Source organism: Prionailurus viverrinus, chromosome A1, assembly GCF_022837055.1.
Source record: "Prionailurus viverrinus isolate Anna chromosome A1, UM_Priviv_1.0, whole genome shotgun sequence".
Taxonomy (NCBI): domain Eukaryota; kingdom Metazoa; phylum Chordata; class Mammalia; order Carnivora; family Felidae; genus Prionailurus; species Prionailurus viverrinus.
The window spans coordinates 145,989,098-146,015,992 of NC_062561.1; the positions used below are offsets into that span (position 1 = coordinate 145,989,098).

General features: G+C 37.0%; 1 protein-coding gene and 1 pseudogene across 2 annotated transcripts in view; both read right to left on the minus strand.

Moving 5' to 3' along the window:
* Window positions 1-26,895, minus strand: part of SSBP2 (single stranded DNA binding protein 2) — a 323,509-nt gene that overhangs the window by 266,308 nt on the left and 30,306 nt on the right. The gene's annotated exons all lie outside the window — the stretch shown is intronic.
* Window positions 26,050-26,771, minus strand: LOC125167241 (suppressor of cytokine signaling 2-like; annotated as a pseudogene).

Here is a 26,895-nt window from a genome sequence, read left to right on the forward strand (position 1 = left end):
GTCTATAGGAGTCAACTGAATATCAGTGATCTGGGCATGGTTCTGCAACCCTAAATACGAAAGACCAGTATATTGGGCTGATCTTTAGCCCCAGGTGAAGGACAGCTAGGAAAGGTTAGGGCTAAAAGTCAATTTCAAGTCAACTAAATCTACTAAGAAAAAAAAAAAACAACTTTTCTTGTAAATAGTTTTTTTTTTTTTTTTTTTTTTTTAAGGAAAAATATGTGAGATAACTGATCCATTGTGAATCTAAGTTAAAGAATGACAATGAATAGTTTGGTCTAAGAGCCAAGCTATACCAGAGTGTAAACAAGCCCAAGCATGAAATAGTGAAAGGACTCAAAAAGTCTTTATCACCCTCATTGTTTACTTATGTCAGTAAGAACTTGAAAGTTATATTTGCAAAGGCTAAAATACAAAGCAGATAATCTCTCCATGGATAATTGAGTTGACACTATTAGGATCTAGAAGTTGCAAAGGAAACAGAAGTAATGGCCCCTATTTTCTGGAAGTTTAAAATTCAATGAGAAAAGAACAAGTAAAATACGTAAATTGAAACAGAAGCAATTACATAATCAACTATTGCTATGTGGGTAATTCTCTTCCCATTTTTTTCTCTTGATCTCTTTACCTTTCTTTTCCATACACCCCGTTCCCCTTTCCTGCTTTCTCTTTTATAGTGTAGTTAAGGAAATACCTTTTAAACACATAGTCTCCTTCATTTTCTTCACCACTGCATGCAGTTACTATCAATTCTTTAATAATATCTTAATCAGAACTCATATCATCAAATTTTAATCTAGCTCATATGTCATACAAAATACAGACATATGAAAATGTAATAAAGAAGGAAAAGAGAAACCCTAGAAATCTACCATATTATGCCTAATTTGATCTCCAAAAATTAAGCAATTCAATGATAAATGTAGAAAGGAAAAAATATATACATACAAAATCACCTGTGATCTCCACAAATTTAACGTAGGTATTTTTTCCTGAAAATTTAAAACCATGGCCATTTTCTCATATTAAACAGTTTCTTTATAAACCTTTCTTTCCAAAAGTAAAAAAAAAAAAAAAAAAATGCAAAAAATAATCAAATGAAAAGAAATATATGAAAGCCATCATAACCAGATGTAAAACACTTAGAGACTTATTCTTTTGTATATGTTAGGAGTCAGTTTGGGTAGTTTTCACTCAATTCAGAATTTTAATTTAAAATTAAAAATTGATCAAGACAGGAAAATATGCAGACATAAATTCTTACCAAGACTTTTTGGTTATGCCTTTAATTTTACACTATTAATTCAAATATTCAACTAATAGCTGGTTCTTGCAGTGTCCTCAAATTCAGCAAACCTACTCTATTAAATTAGAAGGGAAAAAAATTCAAGAGAATTTAAAAAATCTATTAAAAGAATTCCAACTGAGAATACCCTGTTGATTTAAAAACAATACAAAACAAAACAGGCACCCCAGCTGGCTCAGTCGAAGAATAGAAGAGCGAAGATCATGCATCTCTTGATCTGTGGGGGAGGGTAGTGAATTTGAGCCCCACTGAGTTCGAGCCCCACATTACGTGTAGAGATTAAATAAATAAAACTTTAAAAAACAAGACAGACAAAACCCCCTTGATCCTACCTGCCATGAATTGCTAAGATTATAAGATACAAAGGTAATTATGGCCCAACTATAATGGAATGTAAAAGGTAAATTAAGTAATGGAGGTGGGTAAATGAGGATTGTCTACTAGATAACCTGAGGGGAAAATGTGGCTGTATCACAAAGGGAGTGCTTTTATTTTGAGTGTTTTTTTTTTTTTTTTTTTTTTTGTGGTTATTTATTTTTGAGAGAGATAGAGCGTGAGTAGGGAAGGACAGAGAAAGAGTGACATAGAATCCGAAGCAGGCTCCAGACTCTGAGCTGTGAGCACATAGCCCACTAGGGGGCTCAGACCTGCAAACTGTGAAATAGAAGATCAGGACCCCAGCAGAAGTTGGAGCTTAACCTATTGGGCCACTCAGGTGCCCCAAGGCAGTGCTTTTTTATTTGATATGCCTTTACTACCGTATTCTACTCTAATTTGATATGCCTTTTCATCTTTCATCAGTTTTGTCCTAAGTCAATCTCGAACAAGGACCTGTGTAATCAAGACTAGCATTGGCTAGTGTTGCTCTTGGTTAGAACCGGACAAATGATGATGAGACATGATAAAGACCTGTACAATTATGAGATTTAGTCAAATTTTTCCAAAATTTCTACATCAACATTTATTGATCATCTTCTAGAATCCCAACTATAATATGAGGGACTAATGAATGGAAAAAAGAACTGGAAGACCTCAATTAGAAAACAGCCTCTCATTCTTAATTAAAGAATACAAACCTATCAACAGGAAACTAAAAAGCACACTTCCATAAAAACAAAACACTGCCTCAAATATAGTACGAATACATAAACAATGAGGGGATCCCAAGCATCACTCTTACAAGAGGGAATAGGAATGAGTGAAAATTTCTAAGAAGAAATGAGACAGGTATATTTTAATATAGGAAACAGGCAAAAATGGGCAAGGAGGAGAGAACATTATAGTCATGAGAACAAGAATAAAAATCTGTAAATCAAGTAAAAAAATTAAATTTGATTCTAGCATTTGTTTTATGTAAATAAATAATTAATTTTAATGTCTTTAACACACCCCAATAAATAAATCCTAAAGAAGAAGGCAAGAGAATATATATTTTTATACGTACATTTGAATATGACTACATCTAATGCTGTCGAAAATCAATGATGTCAAAATTCATTGAATAACAATAAAAATTAATTAACTTGATTCTTCTTTCTTTCAGGCATAAATCGAAATAGTTAAGAGGGTGTGAAAACCTAAAGTAGAGCAAGTTTAACTCTATAAAGTGTTCACATCTTGATACAGGAAAAGAATTAAATAATTAGGTGCTTGTCTTTAAGAGCACTTTCTTATATTTCCTACTAAAACAAAGGAAACAAACAGCCTGATTATGTTTTTAAAAGACTAAACTCAGCTAAATAATTGATTCTGCTCTGTAAGTTCTCAAGAAAATATCTGTTCTAAATACACCAAAATATGAATAATTCCTTCAAGATAATTAATATTTATAATTTAAAAAGGAAACATTTTTCTATAGCTTATCACTTTGCCAGAAATTTACCATATGCTTGGATAACAGTATAATGAAGCAGAAGGTAGTCTTGGAAAAGTTATTATCAATGAAAGTTCAATAAAAAGGATTATCAAAAATATATCCATTGCATAAGGGAGAAAAAGTCAAGCCTTTTAAGACATGCCAGAAAAATCCAAGGTAACAAGTAATTTATCTTCAGATAAATCACCAAAAGGAAAATAGTTTTACGTCTGTAGACTATTTGTGATATATAAAGAAATATATAAACTGTAGGAGACAAATAAACTTGATCATTCTGCCTGATAGGAGAAAATTGAAATCTTATTCTCAAACAAAAGAGATAACTCCAGCAGCATATAGAAGTAGTACAGCACACTGGTTAAGAGTGTGGGTTCTGGAGCATGACACTACCTAGATTCATATTCTTACTCCTCCGCTTCTTAGTTTAGCTGTGTTGTCTATATAAAAGTTCTATAATCTTTCTATACCTTAATTACGTCATCTATACAAGGGGTGGTAATAATAGGACCAACTGCTAAGTTGGCATGAGGCTTAAATGTGTTAATACATAAATGGAGAACTTAGTGCCCGGCATTTGGAATGCAACTGTAAGCTATTTAAACTATTTTTATTATCACTGTTGTTATTATTATAGACTAAATAGCTATCCTGAAGCTTCAGACATTTCTTTGGAGATTGCCTACTGTAGCTATTATTAACCACTAGCTCCTCATGCAAAATACCAAAAGTTATGATCTGATCTTATATTTATAGGTACATTCTCCCACCATATGACAGTAAAAGGATATTTAAGGTGTAAATCCACAAGGACAAAGATGAGACAACACTAACAAAATCATGGTAAATGACTTCTCAGATCCCAGAAATCTGAATACTAGCCAGGCAAAGATTAAGTAAAAGCAACTCAATTTATATGATGGAATCTCCGAAAGACTAAACTGGTAGTACCACGTACTTGTAGAAGTGAGAAAGATGAACAGAAGGACCGATTAAAAATCTGTTTGAAAAGCTGTTAGATTCCCAATTCCCAACTCTACCTCTCTCTCCCTCACTCAAGACGAACGCCCCTCCTCACCCCTGCAGAACACCAGGGGTTTATTCTCATTTTTAAATTTTTTTTAATGTTTATTTTTGAGGGAGAGAGAGAAAGAGCGAGGAGGGGAGGGGCAGAGAGAGAGAGAGAGAGAGAGAGAGAGAGAGAGAAAGACAGAATCCAAAGCAGGCTCCAGGCTGTGAGCAAAGAGCCCAACATGGGACTTAAACTCACCAACCAAGAGATCATAACCTGAGCCGAGGTCAGACGCTTAACCACTGAGCCCCCCAGGTGCCCCTATTCTCATTTTTCAAATGGTCTTACTATTACTGGATGACATAAGGCAAGTTTAGAGCAGACAACGCACACTAAAAAAAGAGAGGGATAAAAAGAAAGCCTATGTGCTTCTTCCCATATTTGGTTTGCAAAACAGGCTTACACCCTCCAGGCAGGTAACAAAGATTCTTCTCAGGGAAATCTAAGCACTAAAATAAAACACCTAAAAATATGGATATCAGAAAGTCTTCATTCGGACAGTCCAGTCAGATTATTCAGAAAGTTAGATTAATGAGACTGAAATTTACTTCATAAATCTACAAGTCTCATCCACAAAGAACTAATTTGCAGCTTTGTAAAACTCTTTTTAGAATGCTTAAGTGAACAGATTAGCCAGAAACCGTCACACATTTAAAGAGAACCTGAAATAGGAAAGATAAAGACCAAATCAAACAAACAAAAAGAGTAACTTAGAAGAAAGAGACACGTAAAGAGAAGAAAATGTTCCAAAACTATCATTAATAACCTTCAAAGCGATAAAAGAATATAAGAATGCATGAAACAAAAACAGAATGTCATTAAATAAAAGTAGAGGTCTATTAACAGGAGAATTATTTTGAATCTACAGAAGATTGAAAAATAAAACAGAAAAAAATCTTCCAATAAAGTAAAACAAAACAAAATGTGGAAAATAATTGAAGAAAAAAGATAAAATAATTAGAGGACCAGCCCACAAAGTTCCTACAACATCCAAAGAAAATAGGAATTCTAAAAACAGTGAGTGAGTGAGTGAGTGGAGACATAGAATTAAAGGAAAGAAATAAAAGAACTAACTGAAAAAAATGCCCAGAACTGCACATGATTTCCTATGTCAGAAGAAGCTACTTGTGAACGTGCTTCACTGAAATGAGGGCCCACCAAAGAGGAAATCAGGTAATAGGGCATCCAACACAAAAAAAGAAGCAAAATGAATCCCTAGGATGACAGGGATGGTGGCAAAAGTAAAGTCTAAAATACCTATGCCAAAGACCACAAGAATATCCAGTGCAGATTAGAACAGGTCAGAAGAGTCTGAGAGCTAGATCTTTAAAAAAAATGAGATTAATAAAATAATTAAGAAGATATTTAGACAACCAGAGAGAGTTTGGGGGTAAATTCATGATAAGTACATAGAAAATTAAGCTGCCTTTTCACAAATAAATGTATTCGGGGGAAAATAAAACCACACAAGAAAGAAAAAGCAGTCACAGAATACCACTACAGGCAGAGCTATGAAGAGCATTTACAGAGTTATAATAATGTAAACATTAAGTAAATACTACTGTAACCAAAATTAGAATAACAAAATTTTTATCTTCCACTGTGGGAAGTCAATAGACAGTATCTAAAAAAATCAAGTAGCAGCAATATAAGTTTGTTATTTGCAGATATGAAAATAAATAGCAAAAGAATCAACTAAAACAGTTAACCACAGTTGATCCTAAGAAACAGGAAATGGGATAAGGGTGAGAGCAGACAATGTAGTTTCTCATCACAAGCCTCACAGAACTATTTGGCACTCTTTCAACAACCTATTTGTACACTGTAAGATATTAATAGAATATATATAATGATAAAGTTAATCAAAATAAAATATAATTTCCTAATTACAATATTAATAGATGTTCATATAATTTGAAAACTGCACAGGAATTAATAACGAAAGAATTCTGCCATCCAGATAAAACTATTAATATATTGCTGTATTGCCTTTGAATATTTTTACTGCATAAACACACACTCATGTAATTTTTTTAAAAAACAAAGCTTCAGATTCTTGCTGAATATGCAAATTTACATGCTCTTTTTTAATGAACATTATATCATTAACATTTCTGATGTCCTTAAATATTTTCTAAAAACACATTCCTCCTCATCCTCAGGCATCACGTATTTAACCATTTTCCTACTAACTCCTTAGCATATAGTTAATAAGGTTTTCCTTTCTCAAACTCCCATCCCTTGACTTGTGGTGTCTTCCCAGATTCTCTTTAGCCACTTCTGTTTCTCCTTTGTGGAATCCTTCTCCTCGGCCTACCCCTTAAATGTTGGTGTCCCACACAATTTCATCCTTCATTTTCTCTCTTCACCCTGGATGACTCCAATAACAACACTATATCCTGATAAATGATAATCACCAAGTTTTGTTAATTCTCCCTTTTAAATAACTTGAACCTACCAGCTTCTATCAGTCATTTCCATCTAGTTCAAACCATCATTATCACCAACCTAGATTCCTAACTCATCTCTGGACTCCACTTCTGCCCCCTTCCAAAGCAGTCTCCACATCAGCAGTCAGAATGATCTTTTAAAAACAGAAACCTAATCTCATAGCACCCTGCTTAAAATGCTTCAGTAGCTTTCTGTTGTTTTAGAACAAATTCCAAAATGTTTTCCTACCTATAAGGTCCTATATAATCTGGCCTGTGCCAACTTCTCCAGCTTTATTCCACACCACTCTTCCTCTGGTTCTCCATGCTCCAGCCACACTAGTCTTCTTGTTCTTCAAACATCTCAAGATTTCTCTTGCCTGGAGGCCTTGGCACATGCTGCTCACTTCGCCTGAAACAATTCCCTCTCCACCTCTTGGCAAACTCCTATTCACCCTGAACAAGACCCTCAAGTTGCTCGTTTTATACTATGGAAACACTGCTTCTGGAGCCGGGCAACACTGAAATCTAAGATAGAGAGTACATTAATAAAAGAATTTGCAATATTTCTGTTTAATGTCTGCGTCCCATGAGAATATAAACTGGACAGGAACAAGTCTTGTTCAGTGTTGGCCCCCCTGCACCAAGCAAAGTACCTTTTGGGCAGTAGATTCATTTGTTGAATGGTTCAATGACTCCCAAACCTCTATCTTGGTGTTCAAAACTCTTCTAAATTCTAAATCCATATAATCAACTACCATCTCCACCTGTATCTCCTATAATTTTCTCAGACTCAACATATTCAGGCCTTAACTAGTTTGTCAAATATTACCTCCTCTATATCTAGTTCCCCTGCTGTCTTCTCATTAATGGCACCCTGTCAATTCTGTTTCTCAAATCTGCTTAGATTAGTCCCCTCTTTTCCACCTATTTTGTCACAGCTGTAAGTTCAGTCCCTTACCAATTCTTATCTGAATTATTACATAGCTTAATACGGAGTCTCCACACATCCAGCATCAAACTCATCTGTCTTCTAACCTTAGGACCAACATAATGATTTTTTTTTTAAACTAAAACAAATTTGGTCCTATCATTCCCACACTTAGAATTCTTCAATGATCTTTTCCCTACATGTGAACTACTGCTGCTGCAATACTACTATACTATGGGCGGGTTGCTGAATACGATAAACTCCGTTATTGCTTGTGCATTTGTCTTTTCTAGTGCCTCTGTCAATATGCCCATCCTCTCTTACTCGTTTTGCTAACTTTTTAAGACTCAACTTAAAGGTATGTTGACCTTTTTCCTGACCACATCACCCCAGGCTGACTTGGGTGCCCTTCCTCTGTGTTTCCACAGTATCCTGGGTATCACAGCATTTATTACACAATGACATAACTTACCTGCCTCTCCATTTGATCCTAATTACACAGAAGTGCTACATGTTGTTTTATCTTTGTATTGCCAAAATCTATTAAATAGTAAGCCCCCAAAATAATTTGCAGCATGACTGTCAATGTAATGACATCACTGGTGACATGTTTGGTATAAATTTTGTAATTTTTATACAATTAAGGCAATATATACCTTGAACCTCACTAGAAGACTTTTCCATTTTAAAATCTCCTTTAATTGTTCTTTAAATACTATAGTCAAAGTTCCAAAATTGAAGAAAAACAGAAGAATATTTTCTGACTCTTCATAGCACCAGTAGGTAGACCATCTGCTATGGGTCTTTCACACTCCTCTCCATCTTCCTGGGTATGCGACAAATTCAAGATCTTGAGCATGCTCTAGCAGGGCCACTTCTCTGGGTTGTGTGTGTAGTAAGCAACCTTGAGGGATGAGGTAAAGAAAAGTCTTGCTCCTCCGCTGCAATCCACTATATGTACATTTATCTGACCATATTGTATCACTCCCATGGGACATGGAAGCAAGGAGAACTAAAACAAATATGCTAATGCTTATGCTGCTTGCTGTGCCAGGAGTAAATAGAGTCCTTTGTCTCTGACCTAGGAGTCTCATGTCTTCTACCAGCACCTATGAAACATTAATAGGCTACTAATAAGTAGAGTGAAAACAAATCCAAAACGTACCAATTTGCCTCTTGGCAATTTACAGACCCCTACAATCAAATATACATTTAAACCTGAATGATACTACCATTTCTTCTTCATGTTACACAAAATAATATATGAAAATCCAGGTTCCCCACAAAATTCAACTTACTGTACATTGCAAGATTTTCTACCAGCTTATTTTTACTGTTTCAATTATTTTTCCCCAAATAAACTTCATAATTCTACTTGTGTTTTCATTTTCCTCTTTTATTCTACATGTTCCCTAAAGCAGAAGAGTTTTCCAGTCTATGGTCTCTCTAAACATAAGTTATAAAACCCACAACCAAACAATTCACAAAGCCTGCTGAAAAGTTACCAGAACCAATTAATGGAACATACATGGTTGTCATCTTTCCACATAAAAGGTTGTCAGTAGATAGCTGAAGCATGTTGGTATCTCTTCTAATTTGAGTTCTAATCTTATAAGCCCCTGAGAATTCTTTGCATCACCCTCCGGATGGAAAGAGGTTTTTTTTCATCATTTATTTATAAGTATTCCTTTTTGATAATAGACCTTCCCACCTTCCCAGACATTAAGCAATTAACTATGAAATTATATTTCTGAAAAAGACAAGGAAAGGCGACAAGGGAAACTCATAGTGACATATTATCAACAAGGAAATTTTTTTTTAGGAATTTACATAAGAAAGGTTGGATGGAGGAAGAAACTATCAAGGCTTTTCATTGTGGCTATAATATAAATTATGTCCCACACACAGAGATAGAATTCAGAGGACTAACTGGAATGAGTAGATTCAAAGTGGCTGACTAGCAAAGAAAAACCCATACAAAGCTGAGAAATATAAAAGGTAACAGTGATAAGGAAAAAACAACAAATCCAGAGACATTAATTAGCTTTGAAAACAGGCAAAGTAGGCTAGCTAGCTCACAAAAGAGGTCATCCAGCAACTACCAATAAGCCTTCTACTGGAAGCAGAGCTCATACTGGTGGCAAACTTAAGTAAAAAAATTCCCCACATGCAAAGGAAGCAACTGAGACTTGAGATCAGGAAACTGGTGGAGGCTGAGGGTTTCACCAGCTTCACCCAGCAAGCTCTCACTGACGTTTACAGTAGTTTTATATGTTAACACAACTATCTCAAGAATATAAATTTTACATTTCAGATATTCCCAGGAGTGCCACACATGAAAAAATATGTCAACTTGTCAATATTCAATCTTCCCTAAATCCTTAGGGGAATCTCTATAGAAGACCTTCACAAGGGTCTTCCTTAATAGGCAGCTACAAGTAATGCCATAGCAAATAGGGCTGTAGCTTCCTTAACACATAAAAACACTTGAGGCCACAGAAACTCTCATGTAAACTTCTAAGGCCATTTCTAATCTCCATTTTCTCCATTTTCCCTCAACTTTTTTAAAAACATGAATATATCTTTGACTCAATTATATAATATCATCCTTTATTGAGTAAATGTTTTTCTACTGAAGCATCCTTGTTTATACATTAGGATCCAGATGAGGTCACCACAGGTTTCAAAACAAAGTATGATAGTAACCTCCTGCTACAGAAATCCATAGGCTGTTTCCAGGTCATAAGCAGCAGCAATATGGGAAGTCTGCTCTGTGTCATCTTTAGCAGTAACCAGCTGCAGGTCACTAAGCATCCTTTCTCCAGGACTACAGCCGCCACTGCTCCTCCTTGCCCCCACAGTAACTCCCTACCTCATCCTCCAAGAGTTAAAACCAATCTCAAGGGAGAAGGGGGCAGATTACTATCTTCATCCAACAAACTCTGTTACTTTTTTCTCAAAAGAAATGCCTTTCATAGACTTCTCAGTATCCACAACGAGGGGAGGTGAAGGAAAAAGGTGTAGAACATGGCTTACTGCAAAAACAATGGAACCACCATAGGAGCCCAACTTATTTCTACCCATTTTGATTAGAAGCTAGAATTGAGAGGTAGTCAAGGAGACCCCAGAAGAGAGCTGGGCCCATGTTTTAAAATGTACCCAGGATTTGTTTTCATTAGGTATAGTGAGAGAGACTTGGAAAGAAGAGTTTATTATTATTATTATTCATAATTCATAATTCCCAGGAGGAGAGGACAAGCCACTTCATACAAGGCCACATGGGAAAGCACCAGTTTGGTCTGCACAAAAGGAATGAGGGGGAAACATGGGCACAGCCTTTAATGTCATTTTCTCAGGAAAGGCAAGGAAGGATAGGGTAACTAGTTCCGGATTAGCTAGTTTGAATAATCTCAGCAGGTTCTAGGGTGTAGAACTGCCCCTTAGTTGACTGCTAGTTGCCCTGAGGTGTTGCTAGGGCAGGTGGCTCAGCCTGAGAGAAAGCAACAAAGGTGGCGTGTAGTGGCCCAGGACTCCTCGGTTTGCATATAAAAGGCAAACACCCGGGGGAGTGCTATCTATAGGAATCCCAACTATCTTTAGCAGTTAGCAAACCCTAACCCATCGCCAGCCTGCAAGATCCCAAGTTGCTAAAGCATCATAAAATACAGAAAATAAAATATCTATAGATATACATATAGATATGGTTAACAGCCCGGAATGTACTGCTGAGGTCAGAGTTCATCTAGATTGCATTTTTTAAATAAATGCCTGGTCTAAGCTCCAGAATTTCCTTGAACTAATGCACTTCTTCCTTGAAGCACCCCCAACCCATCTCTCCCTTATGTCACCACTAGCATGCACTGATGGAAAATATATCAAAGTAGTTACTCCAAATAGTCTTCCCTTGTTTCAAACTGATTGTTTACATCACAATCTGAAATGTGTATTACAATCCATCAAAATGATGGCATGGTCTTTGCTACAACTTGTGAAGAAGTCATACTATTGTTGTTAGAATCATTCAGAACACTAAAGTTTCATGTACTAAAAAAGCATACATAGTAAGCTTTTTGATCTAGACCTTTAGCTACTGTTGAGATGTTTGCATAAAATTTCAACAAAAGGAACACAAAAATAATACCTCAGGATTTCAAAGACACCACTAATGTTTATCATCTTCTAGAAAAAAAGGCAAGAAAGTTGACTAGATAAATATCAAGACATCTCCCCCTCTCCTCTGCTGCTAAGCTTCTGAACAAGATTTTTGTCTTACTTTAAAAAGCCATCAGTCATGCACTGTAAGAATTCATAATTTGGCTTTAACCATTGTTCAGTACAGATGTTTAACCATAGGAAAACTTCAATCTTTATACTGATTTAACTGGTTAGATGCATTTTGCTATTGAACTGTGATTTCACTGTTGAACACACTGCCTGATTATTCAACATAAAAGTAAAACTAGATCTGCTTACAACACATACACAAGTAACATTAATTACCAGGGATTTTCTTTTTGCTATGTTTTTTTTCACAATCACAGACATGCTTGCTAGGTAATATAATCATCATGAAAAAAAATTATTAGGTAGAATACTAGTTTAGAAATAAAACTAAGTGGGGAAAAAAAGCAACTAATCCAGTTTGGATGGGTACCATAAGAAAATAATGTGACTCCTACTTGATGGGATGGTTAGTCACAGCAACCAGCAACAGAACACGACGATCCAATCCCTACACTTCATCATAAATCAGCTATTTAATCCTTCTAACAGCCTTGAGAATCCCAGTATCTAAAAAACATTTCCAAATATCTTTCTTAAGTTCTGGAGAACTCAGACAACTCAGACAAGCAAACAATGGAACTCTCTAATAGAGTGCAAGATCACAGATATGACATTTTGGTTTCCTAAACCAGTTCATCAATATCATCATAAGGGATCAAATACCTTAGTAAAACTTAAAATGAAAAATTGCCAAGATTCACTGATGAAAACTGGACAGTTGTTCCAACAAAATTGGACTCTATGCCCACAGATATCACTTCCTTTTTTAGGGTTTTTATATATTCCCTGCTGCTCTACCCCTACATTGATCCATCAGGGCATACTGATCCTTATTTACATTTATGGTCTGGGGCACCTGGGTAGGCCAATCGATTAAGCCTCTGACTCTTGATTTCAGCTTAGGTCATGATCTCACAGTTTGTGAGATCAAGCCCTGCTTTGGACTCTCTCTCCCTCTCTGCTCCTCCCTGTTCCTTCTCTCTTGCTCTCTCAAAATAAATAAATAAACTTTTAATTAATTAATTAACTATGGTCTCAACACACACACCCACAAAATACCTCCCTTTCTTCAGTTATCAGCATAGCTGACACATTCAAGTATTCATCCAACAAATATTTACTGCACAAATACTAAATGCCAAGTACTATATTATTCATTGGAATTTTCAAAAAGACTTTACCAGGTATCAATAGAAAATAAAAGGGAAATAAACAACAAAAAATATATAAAATATCCTTGCTTACATTCTAATTAAGCATTAGGATCTTACTAGAGCTAGCAAATATCCATGACATGAAGGTCTTGTCAGAAATATTGCTAAGATAAATATATTACAGCACGCCAAATCTGTAATTTAACTATACAGGTACATTGTGAGAGTCCCATGCTTTCCAGCTGAAGGTCATTTTCTTCCTCTTCTCTGTATGGTTTCATTCTCTTCACATCAAAGCCAAGAGCATAATTCTAATACTTCCACTTAATTCTCATTTCCAAACTAGAAAACCTACCTTTCTCCTATTTAGTAACTATAACACTCTTTCACAAGAATGCAACACACTGCTGAAGAGAGGCAGTGGAGAAATGAGGAAAAGGGAGGCTGGAGGGTGGAACCAATGGGCTTTTATCAGCCAGTGGTGAACCTTTTAAAACACTAAAACTTGGAACAGCCTTAACAATAACTGCAGTAATGAGGCAGAGTCTGTGTATTATTCTTCAAGTAGTAATCATTTTAATTATAACCAGAAACACAGAGATAATAGCTAGCAAATGATATCCTAAGATTTCTGTAACATAGAAACAACTCTAGGCACTAGTTACATGACCTTGAGCAGGTATTTTCTTTCTTTAAACCTTTGTTTACTTATCATATGTTAGTAAGATGTACCTCACATGGCTGTTCTAAGTGTAAAGTATACCAGTGTAAGTGAAGGACCTGGTATGATGTGTGCTATGCGGTAGAAATACACAGTAGGTCTCTTCCCTTTAAGAAAGCATAAAAGTGCAAAATGGAAGAATGGACAAAAACTGTCACTCACCTACCTTCTCAAGTGCATACACAATTACAGTATCAAAAGTTTATTTACTTTTAAATGTTCAGCTCAAATGAATCCTTCCCCAGCATATCCAGCAAGTGTTTTCTTTCACCTTTGAAATCTCGTAACGCTTTGCTATTCCCTCTCTAATAGCATTGTGATTATATGGTTTTTTTAATCAAAAATTTTTTTTTATGTTCACTTGTTTCTGAGAGACAGAGACAGAACACAAGTGGAGGAGGGACAGAGAAAGAGGGAGACAGAATTTGAAGCAGGCTTCAAGCTCTGAGCTGTCAGCACACAGCCGGACACGGGGCTTGAACTCACAAACCATGAGATCATGACCTGAGCTGAAGTCAGAGCTTAATCGACTGAGCCAACCAGGCACCCCAACATTGTGGTTATTTGTACACAAATTTTAAGTCCTCTATGTGAAAAATCAACTTAAAAATCAGAAACCCTTTATTACTTTTGCTAAATTAGGAAGTTTTTAAAAATAAACTAAAACAAATCTCTTTTAACATTCACTCATTTAGAAAAAAAAGAACTATCCTGAATAACGGAAAGAAGGTTCTATATGAGTTACAAATGAATAGTTAGCACCTTGTCTGAGATTACATTACTCCTACCCAAATTGTTACACACTGTTACTAAGAGTTATATGTAACTGTGTGTGTGTGTGTGTGTGTGTGTGTGTGTGTGTGTTTGTGTGTGTGTGTACATAAATTTGTCCTTTAAGAAGGTTCTCAGTTTCCTGGAAGAGGAAAGATTCATAATGACCAGTTAATAGAAGGCTATCAATATGGTTGATTACTGTTGGTAGTAGAATATAAAGGTTCATTTCCTTCAACCCCATTCTTCTTCAACTTATGGTCTCCATAAAAATATAGAGTGCTTTTATTCTATGTTCAGGCTGTGAGTATATCCAATTGTATGTATACAAAATACAGGTAAGTCAAAGTAAAAGTCTGACTCTGAAAACTGAAGGAATGAATAGCTTTAGATGCCCTTGTTTTCCAAATGGAAACCTGTACCCAAGAACAGGTATTATTTTTACTTTAACTAGTTTTTATTGAAACTAACATCTATTTCCCTGACATGTTAAATACAACATCAAGAGGGGCGCCTGGATGGCTCACTCAGTATAGCATGTGACTCTTGATCTCGGGGTTGTAAGTTTAGGCCTCACGTTGGCTGTAGATATTACTTAAAAAGAAAATAAAATATTAAAAAAAATTATATATATATGTGTGCGTGTATATGTATATTTATATATATATGTGTATACATATAAATACGCTCCCCCCCCCCACACACACACACGATCACCATGATTTATGAGCATCTATTATAAAGCTACATCTCACAGAAACCTGCTACAGATGCTATACCCCAGAGAGTTAAGTATTCCACACAGACTGTTGAACTGGATGCGGTATATGAGTCATTAGCATGGCATAGATAAGGCACAATATTGAGGAGCATTACAGGTGGCTGTTTGTCCTCTGGTCTTACCACATTCATCTTCCCAGAGCCAAGGAAGGGTTATATATTTCTCCAACTCACTTTTCTTTCTCTATCTTTTCTGTTTCTCTGCTAAGAGTGCTACTTGCTGCCACTACCACAATTTCTATCACTGCTAATCCAAACACTTATCTCTGCTGCTTTCTTCCCTCCTATGCTGTCTACAATCAACTGCCCATCTGTAAGAATGCAAAAACTAGTCACTAAAAAACATAGTATACAAAGTACTATGAAAGTATACATTTATCTCAAAAAGCAACACTTACTTATAAAACATTCCAAGTAAATTTTAGAATAAATATGCTGAGGTCTTCAAATATCTTACTGAAATTTTTATTACAGTTGCATTTGAGTTTATAGATTAATCTGGGGGAAATGACATCTTTGTTACATTAAGTCATCCCATGGTATTTCTCTCCTATTAGTTATGTCTTCTTTTATATCCTTTAATAGAGCTTTAAAATTCCTCTATAATAGTCTCATGCAATTTTTTTCAGTTTAGTTATTTGATTGTATTGGTTGCTATTGTTGTATACATTGCTAGGTCAATTGCTCCACTAGACTTTAGGACATAGTGCAAAGAGCCACTGTCATAAAAACATTGTGATACTAGACAGAAACAGACAAATGATCAATGAAATGTGAGAAAGAACTCATATATGGTAAGGGTGTACTACAAGTAAATAGGAGAAGTACAAAGTGCTTGTATTCTACAGGAAGAAAAATAAAATCAAACACGACACTTTACATGTTTACTTTTACACAAAAATAAACTCCTTAGGGATTAGAGACTCAAATGTAAAATACAACAAACATAAAATACAAATAATATAAAATATAACTGTAAAGCAAATAGAAGAAAACATAGGGGAATGTGTGATATCAGGATAGAAAAGGATTTCTTCAGACCACAACAACACGAATCACAATGTATTGATTTTCGTGTTGTGATAAGACAATTTAACCACTTGAAAGTTAAGGATTCCTGGGGTGCCTGGGTAGCTCAGTCAGTTAAGTGTCCAACTTTGGCTCAGGTCATGATCTCACACTTCAGGGGTTTGAGCCCTGCATTGGGTTCTGCCCTGATAGAATGGACCCTGCTTGGGATTCTCCCTCTGTCCTTCCCCCACTTGCATTTTCTCTCTCTCAAAAATAAATAAACTTCAAAAAAAAAAAAAAAAGAGAGAAAATTAAGGATTCCTTATCAAAGGAGGACACCACAGACAAAATTAACAGACTATATTACAGTGTCTAAAATCAACAAGGTTAGTGTCTAGAATATTCAAGGAAATCCTGCTGAGTAGGGAAAATGGTAAAGGATATGAACAGTGAATTCACATTTATTCACCCCGCAAATATTTATTGAGCATCTACATTTTAAGGGCAAGAGTCACAGGTATATAAAACATAGATAAGATCCCATCCTTCAAAGGAAGGCACTTGAGCACTGGATTACCTATAGAAATATACATAATAAGATTAATATACGATGTTTTTTATGATAAACAGTATAAAGAAAGATAAAGCAAAACAAAGATAGAAGATGATGAAGAGTACTCCTTTAAATAAGATGGTCAAGGATACAATATTTAAGCAGAAATCCAAATAAAGTGGGTGAACAAAGTGAATAAGAAAAAAGTTTGGGAGTACCTGGGTGGCTCAGTCTTATTAGGGGTCCGACTCTTGATTTTGGCTCAAATCATGATCTCAGAGTCGTGAGATCGAGCCCCACATCAGCACGACTCGGCTCCTGCTGAGCATGGGCCTTCTTAAGATTCTCTCTCTCACTTTCCCTCTATCCTTGCCCCGCCTCTTGCTCGCTCTTTCTCTCAAAAAAACAAAAACAAAACAAAAAACAAAAAAAAACAAAACAAAAAACCAAACCCCAAATAAATGAAAAAGTAAGTAATGACATACCACTTTATAAATATCAGACCAGCAAAAGTATAATGTGAGATAATATCAAGTATCAGTGGAAGTAGAGGGAAAGGGGAACTCTCATGTATTGTTAGTGAAAATGTAAAGTGCTACAGCCATTCTGGAAAGCAAGCTGACAGCACTTAGTGAAATGAAGTATGTTCTACCCTGTGATCCAGAGATCTTTCTCTAGAAAATCAGAGTTCTCCAAGAAGTTCTTGTATGAAAGAAGACTTGTATGAAAATGGAAATCATAGAGTTGTTTGTGGTATCAGGAAATTAAAGGCAGTCTAGGTTATCATCACCAGAGGAAGATATATATGGCAGATATATACTCTGAAATAGCTACAGCAGGCACAAGTTACGAAATATATACAGACTTAAACAGATATTTCTAAAGTATTGAACACTGAAATACAGAAAAAAATCTCTGATTTTCTTTGAAATAATATAGTATGTAGAGGTGAAGTTGTGGGGGTTGGGGAGGCAAAGGGAGGAGTAATTTGAAATATTTATTAAGCCAGATTAGCTATGAGTTGATAATTGCTAATGAAGGATGATGGATACATGGGAGTTATAGTACTTTCTGCACACTTGTATGAAGTTTTCCATCAAAAAGGCATTTTTAGAGGGTTAAGTGAAAATTGAAACAGATCTATACCAGAATATCACTAATATAAATTAAAAACACTTATGTGCACAAAACACCACATTTTTTTAAAGACACAGACATACCCAAAAACATTAGTATGGATGTCTACGGAGACAAAGAATGAGAATAGAAATTGTGGATATATGAGAATTTTTTTTCCTAAGGGGAGTGGGGGTAGGGGTATTACATTTTTTAATTTATTTTTTATTTTTTAGATGTTTTATTTTCAAGTAATCTCTATACCCAACACAGGGCTCGAACTCACAACCCTGAGATCAAGAGTTGCACACTCCACCAATCAAGCCAGCTAGGCAACCCAAATGCAAACTACTTTAAATAAAATAAAACAAAAGAAAGCCCTGTACTTGCCAAAGCTAATACTGTGCCATTATCTGAGAAATCTGATTAACTGCATTTGTTTCACCTGAGGTTTAAAAAGAAAACACCAGGGGCGCCTCAGTGGGCTGGACAACCGACTTTGGCTCTGGTCAGGATCTCATGGTTTGTGAGTTTGAGCTCCTTGATGGGCTCTGTGCTGACAGCTCAGAGCCTGGAGCCTGCTTTAATTCTGTCTCAGGCTCTCTTCTGCCCCTCCCCACTTCGTGCTAGCGCATGTGTCCAAGCTCGCTCGTGCTCTCTCTCTCTCTCCTTCAAAAATAAACAAACATTGAAAAGAAAAAAGAAAAGAAAACACTAAACAAATACAAATCTGAACTGAGAGAAGGGAGTAATTCTTCCCCATACCTAGGACCCAAAAGGCAAAAGCAAAAGGCAAAAGGTTCAATTCCCATTTCACAGAGGACAAACAGAAGGACAGTGAGTGAAATAACATTGTAAGCTCATAAAATAGCAAGTAGGAAAGGTGCAATTCAAGCCCAGGACCAGAAGTGCCACTCTTCAGTCACTGTGCATCCAATGCTGCACTATTCTAATTTAAAACCTGCACACTACTAACAGATTGACCCTCCTAAAATATAACTTTATGCCACAATGCCACTGTTACTGGCATCTCCCCCCAAATTAAATTCTGTATAGATTATATACTATCCCCAATGATCCTCACCCACTTTTTCAATATCCTACTTTTCTCCAACCTAAGTCCTCTCTTCTAGCCACACTAGTCCTCCTTACTTCTTTCAAAATACCACAATACCTCCAAGCCCCTAAGAACTTTGTCCAAACTGAATACCTCTACTCTCCTCTATACGTATTTGTATCCCATATATCCTAAAAGTTCTGGCACTGAGAACACTTTCGCAACACTAATTGAGTGACTAAAGTCCCACAATTACTCCAAGAAGCTTCCCTGATGACTTCGGCAAACACCTTTCCCTTCTTTAATATCTTTTGCACTTACTCTCTGCACCATTCAATTAACACCTATTACAGTAACACCTCATTTATCCAGCATCATTGGGAAAAGAAAGCGTTCATCAGAAGCAAATTTTCCAGACAACTTAATCATTAATTTAGGAAGCAGCAAAGTTGAGTAGTGTTGACTTTAGTTATAGATAGATGTAGGTTCAAATCTCAGTTCTGCCACTTACTATTTAAGTGGCTTTGGGTAAGTGTCAACACTGTTTCATCACCTATAAACAGGGGATATACTAACTTCACAAAATTGTTGTGGATTATTAAAGAAATCACACGAAAAAATCTGGTACAACCTTCTTTAAATAATGGCTACAAATTAACTCCAACTGCTATTGTGCACTAAAACAAAATAAATTCATCAAATATGTATACTTTGAGATTTTTATTAGAGGACAGTGAATGTAAATAAACCACCACTTAGAAACTCATTCATTTAACATTCATTCATCCAATATTTATCAATTCAGTAGAGGTACAGGATACAAAATCAATGTATAAAAATAATTTCTATACACTAACGATGAACTGTTAGAGAAACTTTTAAAAGTAATCCCACTTAGGGGTGACTGGCTGGCTCAGGTAGCAGAGAGTGTGACTTTTGATACCAGGGCTGTAAGTTCCAGCCCCACATTGGGTGTAGAAATTACTTAAAATCTTAAAAATAAATAAAAGTAATAATAATAGAATACCATCAAAAAGAATAAAATACACATGACCAAATTTAACCAAGAAGGTGAAAGATCTCTACAATGAAAACTATCACACATCACTCAAAAAACTGGTCACAAATAAATGCAAAGATATTCCATGTCCATGGATTGGATGAATCAATATTGCTAAACTGTCCAACCTACCCAAAGTGATCTAAGATTTTATGCAATCCAGGGGTGCCTGGGTGGCTCAGTTGGTTAAGCATCCAACTTCAGCTGAGGTCATGATCTCACAGTTTGTGAGTTCTAGCCCCACGTTGGGCTCTGTGCTGACAGCTCAGAGCCTGGAGCCTGCTTCGGATTCTGTGTCTCCCTCTCTCTCTGCCCCTACCCTGCTCACACTCTGTCTCTCTCTATCAAAAATGAATCAACATTTAAAAAAATTTAAGATTTTATGCAATCCCTATCAAAACTCAAATGATATTTTTCACAAAAATAGAAAAAAATAATCCTAAAATTTGTATGGAACCACAAAAGACCCTGAATAACCAAGGAATGCTAGGAAAGGAAGCATCATGCTTGCTGATTTCAAATTATATTATAAAACTATAGTAATCAAAACAGTATGGTATGGGAATAAAAACATATATATCAATGGAAGAGACTAGAGACACTAGAAATAAAGTCATGTACATATGGTCAATTAATTTACAACCAAGAAACCAAGATATAGAAGGGAAAAGGATAGTCTCTTCAATCAATGTTGCTGGGAAATCTAGATAGCCATATAAAGGAATGAAACTGGACCCTTATCTTACACCATACACAAAAAAATCAACTCAAAATGCATTAAAGACTTGAATTTAAGACCTGAAATCATAAAACTTCTAAAAGAAAACACAGTGGGTAAGCTCCTTGACAGCGGTCTTGGAAGTAACTTTTTTGGATATGACACTAAAAGCAAAGGCAACAAAAGCAAAAACAAGCAAGTGGGACTACATCAAGCTAAAAAAAACTTCTGCAGAGTAAAGGAAACAATCAACAGAGTGAAAAGGCAACCTACAAAATGGTAGAAAATATTTGCGAGTCATATCCCTGATAAGGGATTAACTACTAAAATATGTAAGAAAATCCTAAAATTCAATAGCAAAAAAACCCCCAAGTAAACCAATTGAAAAATGGGGAAAGGACTGAAACAGACATTTCTCCCAAGAAGATATACAAATGATCAAGGGATATATGAAAAGGAATCCTAATCCTCAAAGAAATACAAATCAAAACTACAATGAGATATCACCACACACCTGTTAAAATAGTTATCAAAAAGACAAGAGATAAAATGTGTTGGTGAGGATGTACTATTGGTGGAAATATAAATTCACGCAGGTACTAAAAAAAAAAAAAAAAAAAAAAAAAAAACCAGAATGGAGGTTTTCAAAAAATTTAAAAACAGATTGAATTTTGACCCTTTTAATAAATGTATACCCTAAAAAAATTAAAAATAGAACTATCATATGATCCAGCAATCCCACTTCTGAAGATATACCTGAAGAAAATAAAAAGAGGATCTTTATTTTTTATTTTTTTAAATCTTTTTAAAAATGTGTGTTTATTTTTGAGAGAGGGAGAAAGCACGCATTAGCACAGGAGGGGGGTGGGGTGCAGAGATTGAGCGAGACAGAGGATCCTCAGCGGGCTCTGTACTGACTGACAGCAGTGAGCCTGATGCAGGCTCAAATTCATGAATGGCAATATCTTGACCTGAGCCAAAGTCAGACGCTTAACTGACAGAACCACCCAGGCACCCCCCCTTTTTTAAGATTTTACTGTTAAATATTCTCTACACCCAACATGGAGCTCAAATTTATAATCCCAAAATCAAGAATCACATGCTCTATCAACTGAGCCAGTGAGGTGTCCCCAAAACAGGATCTTTAAGAGATCATCTGCACTCCCATATTCATGCAGCACTAACCACAATCACCAAGATACTGAAACAACCTAAGTGTCTGTCAATAGATAAATGGATAAAGATCTATATACAATGGAATATTATTCAGCCATGAGAAAGGACATTCCACAGTTTACAACAACATGAACAGACACTGTAGACATCATGCTAAGTGAAGGAGGACAGAGAAAAACAAATGTTGTATGATCTCACATGTAGAATCAAAACAAAAATAAAAACAAAAACAAACTCATAGGCACAGATAACAGATTGGCAGTTGTCAAAGGTGGAGGTTGGACTAAATGGGTGAAGGTGCTCAAAAGTTACAAATTTCCAATTGTAAGATGAAAATGTTAGGAGGGGTTAAGATGGCAGAGAAGTGGGGGATGTGGGGGACTGGGCTTTCCTCATCCCTCAAACACAGCTATATTGAGGTCAGATCACTTGGAATACCCAGGAAATCGATCTGTGAAATGGAGAAAGGATCTCCACTGTTGGAGGGAGACAGCATGGCAGGTGTACAGTGTGTGGATGTGAGTTGGGGGAAAGGGAAACGGTGGTGCCACAGACAGGAGGGAACTCTTTTCATGGAGAAACAAAAGGGAGAGAAAGCAGAGGTTGAGAAAGTGTGGCATCCAGTTCACACAAGAGGAAATCTCTAGTGACCATGGAATTGGGAACAGGAGGTTGAGTGCCACAGGGGTCTTTGTGTTGCAAAGAGCATTTGGAGCACAAACTCTGAGGTTTTAGAAGTGAGCAACTTTCTCTGGAGGGGAGCTGTGGTGCCTGGTCCCTGGGGTACAATCAGAGAGAGGCTTCCCCCTTCCTGGAGTACTTTTAGAAAAGGGTATATTGCCTCCCTAATAAAAGACCCTGCAGGCACCAAAGGCCTTTCATCAATAGGGGACAGAGGCACACCCAGAAGGAATTTAACTTTCCTGCCTTTAGCGGTGCTACACTATTGATTCTGCAAACTATACAGGCATGGGACTGTTTTTCAGGTTCAGGGGGCTTCAGACAGCGTGGAGAGATTCTACTACAGTGGAGGGGGGCAGATCTATGCAGGGGCAGGTCCTTTAAGACATCAGGTTTTGAATCCCAGCCGCGTGCCAAAGAAAAAAGCAGAAGAGTTGTGGCACTGGGCAAGCTGTCTTTGCCATTCTGTGACGGCTGCTAGAACAGTGAGAGCTGTGAGATCAACTGTCCAGGGATGAGAGATTGGGGTGGCACCATTTCCCCCCAAGACAAATACAGTATAACTTCAGAGAGCAACACAATGGCCCCCAATGGAGGTGGGACCTGCATACACCAAACCACACACCCCCCACCTCCCCCATCAGCCCACCCTCCCCCACCATGTGCCTGGCAACTGCTTATTTACTGGGACAAGACTTACTCTGAGCCAACACAGCAGGTGTCTCCTCTAGAGGACTAGCACAGCCAGCACCCACCATGCACCAAGTGTACTGAAAATCGAGTGCTTCAAAATGATACCTGTAGTTCTGGTGAAAATAGGACAAGGGTTAATTCTTTTTTTTTTCCTATTTTTTCTTTCTTCTTACTTTTTTATTTTGGAATCAGGCTCATAGTTTCTTGTTTGTTTTTTTCATTTCCTTTTCTCTCTCTCTCTCTCTCTCTTTTTGGATCAGGCCTTTTTATTCTTTTCTTTCTCTTTCTTTTTTCCCCTTTTCTTTGGAAAAACCCTAAGTTCTTGATTCTCTGTTTGGTTTTTCTTACTGTTGTTCCCTTTCCTGTTCTCTTTTTTTGGGTTCTTTCCCCCCTTTTTCCAGGCTTACTTCAAAAAAACGAATCAAAGCACACCTAGTTTAAAGTGCAAACAGTCCCCACTGCAATCAAGGATGAGCTCTGCAGTAGACTGACTGGTGGGAAAGAGCAGTGAAAACACAACAGCAGAGTGCACACAGCATATACCAGAAACACTTCCTGAAGGGCCAGGCCCCGGACAGTGTATGACTCTCAGAAGTACACTCAGGTGCAGGGAACATAACAAGCTTTTAAAACATGTAAAAGACAGAAACTTAACCAAAAGGACCAGACAGAGGAATTCAATCCAAAAGAAAGGTCAAGAAGAAATCACAGCCAGGGACCTGCTCAACACAGATATAAGCAAAATATTTGAACAAGAATTTAGAACAACAGTAATATGACTAATAGCTGGGCTTGAAAAACGCACAGAAGACATCAGACAACCCTTGCTACAGAGATCAAAGACCTAAAAACTGTCAGGCTGAAATAAAAAAATGCTACAAGTGAGAGGCAATACTGACTAGATACAGTCACAACAAGGGTTGAAGAAGCAGAGGAAAAAAAAGTGATACAGAAGATAACATCATGGAAAATAATGAAGCTGAAAAGAAGAGGGGAACGAAATTATTAGATCACAAGGGGGAGACTTAGAGAACTTAGTGATTCCATAAACAAAACAATATCCATATCATAGAAGTCCCAGAAGAAGAGTGGGAAAAAGGGACAGAAAGTTTATTTGAACAAATTATAGCTGACAACTTCCCTAATCTGGGGAAGGAAACAGACATCCAAGTCCCAGAGGCACAGAGAACTCCCCTCAAAATCAACAAAAACAAGTCAGCACCATGACATATCATAATGAAACCTGCAAAATACAAAGAAAGAATTAAGAAAACAGCCAGAGACAAAAGGCCCTTAACCTACAAGAATAGACATATAGGGTTAGCAGTAGACCCGTCCACTGAAACTTGGCAGGCCAGAAGGAAGTGGTAGAAAATATTCAATGTGCTGAATGAGAAAAAATATGCAGTCAAGAATTCTTTATTCAACAAGCCTGTCATTCAGAATAGATGGAGTTTCCCAGACAAACAAAAGCTAAAGGAGTCCATGACCATTAATCCAGCCCTGCAAGAAATTTTAAGGGGGACTCTGTGAGTGGAGAAAAATAAAAAGAAGACCAAAGCAACAAAAACTACAAAGAATTAGAGAACATTACCAGAAACAAGAGCTCTACAGGTAAGAATGGTAAATTCATCTTTCAACAATATTTCTTTTTTTTTTAAGCCTAGTATTTTTATTTAATACATTCTAATCAAATAGTAACAGCAGTAAATAAACACTTTGAAAAACAGGCAGGTATCCCCCTATCTCTGGAAGAAAATTAAGTCGAAGTATTCTACCTGGTCACACAATTCAAGGACAACTTGGAAATTTCTAAAGCCATTTCCCAAAAGTCAATGGCAACAGGTTGGGATACAGCTACTTCAAAGGATAAAATGCCTGTATCTACATGGTTTTATTAACAGGGATTGAGTTGCATCTGTAGAGCACAACCTTCTTGTCTTTAGCCTTAAAGGAAAAAACAAAGTCTTTTCCATTTGTACCAGTTTGAAATATTTCTGAAATAAGGCTCCCTTAAAATGGATTACTAAGGTACTCATGAGAGAGTTCATATATGTAGTAAAAAGTCAAATTCAGGATTTCGTGGTCACTTTTTTGGCTGATTTGGTTAATTGCATAAAAAGAAGGATAAATACTCACAAGCAGTATCTGTTTAACAAAACACCTAGGTACATCCAGAATGCAAAAACAGAAAATGTCCTCAAGTAGACTCTGATCACCAGGCATGTGAAATTAAAGCTAAGCCTGCATCAGTTTGTTGCTTCTATTTCTTCAGTGGTCCTGCGTGGAGTTCTCTCTCTACTACCAGGGCCTGGGCCTTCCACCTAACAAACAGAAACCTGGGGAAGGCAAGGCATTCTGATAAAATGTTCCTTCAGCCTCCACTCGCGGCATTTTGCTTTCAACTTAAAAGGATCTGCTGGTCTTGGTCAGCCTTAGGAAGGGAAGCATCACTCAGGTGAAAACATTTGGGGAAACTTTAAATACCTAGCTACCTCCTCACACATTTAAATTACATGCACTTCAGCTGTTTTTAGAATTCCGAATAGTTAGCCAGAGTAGTGACTCAAGTGTTGGTTATTTTTTATTTTATTTACTTTTTTAACATAGCTGCATTCGGAGATACTTTATAGGAGGCATGTTTAGAAAAAGAGAAACACTTATACCTGGAATTTATATTCTTCCAAGTAATCTTTTAGTCTTGTTGGTAAAGGCAGTCCCCAGATGATACTGGTGCATCTCCATAACGGAGAGTCTACAGAGATGCTGCAGAGGCAGGGCTGATGTGTAGAGCGGTTTGGTCAGATAAAAGTGAACGGTGTCGTTCGAGGGCGCTTCTGGACCTGTCCACTTATCCTTGCACATCTGAACATAGTAGTCGGTCAGATTAACCACAGTGTCAAACTGTTTAAACTTGGACTTGAGACATACGATATACAGTCCAACCTGAATTTCCCATCTTGGTATTCGATTTGCAGATTAGTTGGTCCAGCCGATCTTTTAACAGATATTTTTAGTAGGTGGTCTGAATGAGAGCTATCTCTAATCAAGAAAGTTCTTTCTGGTGCCTTTTTAAATTTCTCCTTGGCTTCATTAACAGTCATACTTCCCCAGTACCAACCTGTTTGACTCAGTTCCTATAGAGCCTTCGCCAGACGTGCCGCCTCCGGGGACGGCTCTTCCGCGGACCCTGAGGTCCCACACTGGCTCTGCGTCCCTTCCACTCCATTCCCGGAGGACTCGAGGCACCGTAGGGTCATGGGAAAGGGGTCAGCGCAGCAAAAACAAGTAGCTTCCCATGCCGGGACCAGAGAGGGGCACGTGTCCTTCTTGGAAGTCAGTGAGAACCCCAAAACGAGTCTCTGGGGGGTATCCGAATTGGTGGAGGGGGAGGGGATGCGGAGCTTCTGGTTTTTCCTCCCCAGACCAAAGGTGGACGGCAGGCGCGGTCATGCACAGTTTGCCTGCTCTGACTGCTGAAGGGGTGCCCTTACCTATGCACTCAG